Source organism: Oratosquilla oratoria, chromosome 22 (genome assembly GCF_046742065.1).
Source record: "Oratosquilla oratoria isolate Oo_2021 chromosome 22, ASM4674206v1, whole genome shotgun sequence".
In the NCBI taxonomy this organism is placed as follows: domain Eukaryota; kingdom Metazoa; phylum Arthropoda; class Malacostraca; order Stomatopoda; family Squillidae; genus Oratosquilla; species Oratosquilla oratoria.
The window spans coordinates 15,394,980-15,400,676 of record NC_134798.1 but is presented as its reverse complement, the minus strand read 5'-3'; positions in this window follow the sequence as shown (position 1 = coordinate 15,400,676).

Sequence of the window (5,697 nt, the reverse complement as noted above, 5' to 3'; positions counted from 1 at the left end):
CTTTTGTGTTCATTTAATCTTGTCGGTAGGTCTCTCCCCGTCTGGCCAATGTATGAAAGGTTACAATCTTTACATGGAAGGGAGTAAACACCTGGGATATGTTCTTCCTTCAACCTCTGGTGAACATTAACAACTTTTTTATTAATAGTATTAGGGTAGTTATGAATTAAATTTACTTTCTCTTTGGGAAGAAACTTGGACAATTGACTGATGGACTCTGAGAAGGGGATGACTAGGGGATTTTGTCTCTCTTTCTTTGAACTTAGTGGAAGGGTGTTTGAAAAAACTTGCTCTGGCTTGATCCAGAAACCAATGAGGGTAGGCTAATTTTGTTAATTGGGACTTGATAGAAGTTAATTCGTGTTCTAAAAATTTAAAGTTAAGGGTGGGAAAATTTTTTTAATGTGATATGACTGAAAGGGTAACTTTGAGTGTTTTCTACAGTGGAAGCTTTCCCATTCTTCATGATTATCTAAAAAGGGGATTTTGTCATCTTTTCCACTTCCAAACTTTTTAATTAAATAAGTTGTTAAGTTAATTAGAAAATATCAGGGACCCAACTCTCATAAAGAGTGAAAATATCATCATTAAACCAAAAATAAAAATAGAAGAAAACCAAATAAAAAAAATTAAAAAAAAAAAAAAATAAAATTTTAAAAAATTAAAAAAAAAAAAAAAATAAATAATAAAAAATAAAACAAAATAAAAAAAATAAAACAACAAAATCCAAAAAAAATACAATATAAAAAAAAAAAAAAAAAAAAAAAAAATAAAACAAAAATTAAAAAAAAAAATTAAAACAATAAAAATAAAATAAAAAAAAAAATCTTAATAAAAAAAATATAAAAAATAAAAAAAAAAGAATAAAAAAATTATAAAAGCAAAAAAAATAATAAAAATAACAAAATTAGTCATCCCCTTCTCAGAGTCCATCCATCAATTTGTCCAAGTTTTCTTCCCAAAGATAAAGTATAATTTAATTCATTAACTACCCTAATACAATATAATAAAAAAGTTGTTTAATGTTCACACAGAGGTTGAAGGAACAACAGAATCCCAGGTGTTTACTCCCTTCCATGTAAAGATTGTTAACCTTTCATACATTGGCCAGACCGGGGAGAGACCATCCGACAAGATTAAATTGAACACAAAAAGGTCGATTAAGATATGGCCAATATAAATTCTGAGCAAACTGTTTTCAACACGTTTAATAAATTTTAATCACCGGATGGACTGGGAGAGAGAAGGGATGAGAAATCTGATCTCATTTATAAATCAGGGTTGTGGTGGGGTTGCAGAAGGGAAAAATGGTGGAATCAACATTTAATTTGATTTATCTGCCCACGATTGAATATTTCCAAGGGGTGTCAAATGGAAAAAAAACCCCAGACATCATTTTCAGGACTAGTCTTCACCAAAAAATATTGTCAACAAGAGCTTCCTCCCCCTCCCCCTTGTGACCCGACCTCTCGTGTCAGCCTCATCCAGCCTGCAGGCTCAACTAGGGTTGGGGCAAGTGATGTTCTTTATGTTCTCCATGTTCCCTTTCTTTTTGTAAAGACGGGTTGCTGACTTAAGAAGTGATAGCCTCCTCCCCTGCCACTTTTGTACTACTGAAGAGGATTGCAGTAGCAATCGAAATAATATTAATAGTTCCGCTTTTACGCAACCTTGTTTCTTTTTACGTTCCGACTGTTGGTGTTTTAGTTGTGATTTTACCCAAAAATGTCGGTGTTGTACTACATTTCTCACCTTGTGATATAAATTATATATTAATACATATATATATATATTACATAATATTATTATACAATATATATAATATATTACTGTATAATTTATTATATATTATACTATATTTATATAGAAATTATATATATATATAAATATATGTTGTGTGTGTGTGTGTGTGTGTATATATATATATATATATGTATATGCTGGTACACTGTGACCAAGTTTGTAATGGAAGGTGGAAAAAGGAAGTCACGGGGTCTAATTTCCGAGTTTCCTGAGTTTAATTCCTGACTGGTTTTTCGCTCTATGCTTCCTTCAGAGGAATGTGGACTACTGGGGTGAAGCTGGCGGTTATACTAATAGTTAATGAGTAGGACCGGCGTTCCCATACTTGGAGGTGGAGGTGATTTCCGTTTTGTTGGGACAAATGATTTACAAATTTTCTAATACAATGAAGAATAATTTTAATATCAGTGTACAATAATTTTTGTGATTGTAGCTATTAAAAATGAACATTAGATACAGCTCCGGCCGTGGTTGTGGAATGTTGACCGAGGGTTATAAACTGTGTAAGCGGGGAAGTGAGTGAGTGGTGTAAAAATAAAAAATGGAGTGGGGAATCGCCGAAAAATGTAAATATAAATGATGGCGGCCTCTTGCTGTGGATCGTGCTGTGTCTTGCGACAACTGCTTCTGACCCAGGGCGATGGGCAAGGTGCAGGGAATGACCCGTCATCCAGGAGGTGCTCAGATGAGAGGGAGGGTGGGAGGGGTGGTGGAGTGTATTTAGGGATGAAATGGGTGGAGAGTGTTTTTATGCCTTTCCCTTTTTGGTACCTCCCTTGAAAGGGGGAAGGAAAAAAGCCTTGGTATATGTATGTATGTATATATATATATATATTTATATATATATATCTATATATATATATATATATATGTATGTATGTGTTGTATGTATTACACCATTTATATGTATATATATATATATATACGTATATATACGTACATATATGTATACATATACAGTATATATATATGTATATATATATGTATATATATATATACATATACATATATGTATATATATATAGAAATATACATATATATATATATATACATATATAGATATATATATATATATTATATATATATATATATATATATATATACATATATTCATGAAAGTGGCAGTTGCCGACAAGAATGACGAGTTAAACCACCATATGAGGACGGAGCCTTTATTTGTACAACTTTTCGCTTATTTCAGCTTTTTCAAGTACTTGAAAAGCTGTAATAAGCGAAAACGTCGCACTAATAAAGGCTCCGTGCTCATATGGTGTTTAACTAGTCAATATATGTATATATATATATGTATATATATATTCATATATATGTATATATATATACATATAAATGTATATATATATACAGTATATATATATATATATATATATATTTTTATACATATATATATATATATATATATATATATTTATTATACACATATATATATACATATATATATATATGTATATATATATGTATATATATATATATTATATACATATATATATATATATATATATATATATATATATGTATATATGTATGCATATGGTAAACTTTAGGCGAATAATCCACGAAGGATATAAGGTTAACTGTGAGCATTAGTTTGACAGTTTATTATGGCAAAATTGCTCTATTTCCTTTTCATCTTCAACGTATTCACAGCAAAGACTAGGCCACCGGTAGCTGCTTTTTGTTAATTGGAAAGAGTATTATATCACAGCTTTTTCAGTATTGTTGTTCCACTCGTCTGGCTATTTTACTATGCTGATGTATAATTGTTTGTTACCAAATGTAGCCAATTCTCAATATGCGAATTACAAAATTGCTATGAATGTCCTCATTCAATAATGTGCTAAAAATAAAGACTTTGTCGTGTCTTCTTGTGGTGTTCATGCCTTCCGGGCATCCATTCGAATTTGAATATTCAAAGAAGGCTAACATTTCTCATCCAATTCTTACTAAACATAGCGCCAGATGTTTAGGATCTAGGGAAGCCCTGTTGCCTAACCTAGTCAAACCTCTTCCTCGGAGGACTCGAACCCCCAGCCTTTCTCTTAACAACCCATTGCCCTAACCGATTCCGCCACAGAGGCGACGAAGTCAAGTACGACTTTAAATGATCAAGCACCGCGACGACCAAGGGTGATTCCCTGCCACGCGTGTTGCCTCTGGGCTCGCAAAGTACCTTAGCACGCATGTTGTCTCTGGGCTCGCGAAATACCTTAGCAAGTCGGAAAAATGAACGTGCACACTCACATACAAACACACACACACACACACACACACATACACATGCACACAAACACATACACAAATACACACACAAAGACAAACTCGATAGGTGTTGTCGAGCAGGACCTGGAGGGAACTTCACGCGACAGAAAAGACACTGTCCGAAAAGACTCCAGCCATTTACTTTTATCAATTTTCCTTGATTTCACCTTTATTTCACGATGACTTATTAGTACGTTTTCCCATTTTTATTCGTTGCCACTGATGTTAGAGTAATAGTAATTGCCTTATTAACATATATATGAAATGAACGCAATAGTAATTGCATCATCGTCATACATTGGCAAGCACTGAAAGGATTCAGGTCCCGCAGAGTTGTAGTTTATATAGAAAAATCAACTCATTTACTTTTGAAGCGTGTTGGGCCCATAACCCAAAGGTCCGTGGATCGAAACCACGCTCTGCTAATCACATTTTCATTTCTGATCCAGTATTCCCTTCAAGGTGGCGCAGTGGTAGCGTGTTGGGCTCCTAACCCAGAGGTCCGTGGATCAAAACTACGCTCTACTAGTCGCATTTTCATTTTATATTCCTTCAACTCAATAGACTTGTATATATATTTTTACTGTTGCTGATAGCAAAACTGAAGGTAATGTAGGCATTTTTTGTTTATATTTTGATGTAGTAGAATTGTTATTTGTCAGTTTCATTTTTAATATAGACTTGTAAGGTTAGTCATTTTTGTAAGATGAACATCATGTATATGTTACACTGGTTTGTGAACATTCCGTCTTTCTTGATGCGGAAATTATTAATATTTTCTACTTTCGTAAATATGGTATGATTGGTTTTGGTCAGTGTCACCATTAATATCTCATTTATAGAGTTAGTAACCTTTGTAGGGTGAACATCATGTATACAGACACAGACACATAGAAGACTTCTTGAAAGAGGCTTACGCATGATAAATTAATTTCCTATAAATAATTTTCTATCTATGCGTAGTATTGCATTGCTTGAAGGTGACTGGGTGTAAGTAACGACGACATGACGTCACGAGCTTCTGTATTTCATAAAACTGAGTGACGTCACGTCCTTAGTATTCAATCATTAATTGATTATTATGCATTTCATCGACGTTATCATATAAAGCTCTATTATAAAAAAGTCATGCATATTTCTTTATTCTTGCCTCATGTGAATTATCAAATTCTCATGTACATTTTGAGAATATGATCGACGACTTCTCAGCCAGACTTAACAAAAGAAACACCTCATCAGTTGATCCCTTCCGAAATATTAGCTGTTTGTCCCACAATCGTCGCACCACTTCTTAAACTAATCAAGTTGTTGCCCAAATCTTATTAACCTCAAGAATTTAAGCCTCAAACTTAAATTTCAAGAACTAGCAAAAATGAAGCAATTACCGCGATACTATATCAAGAAAGAACATGTCTCATTATAAAATAATCTACTTAGCCTTAAGTAAGAATAGGCACTCATAAGCTATCTAAACCAACCACATTGTCTATTCTCATGGTAAAAGTTTCAAGTTTTCCTCAATCCGATATAGACTTATCTATAGTATATTAATTTTTCATTCACTCCTGATCAAACAAAATGGTTTCAGTGACCAAAATGAAGACAGTTAATCATTTC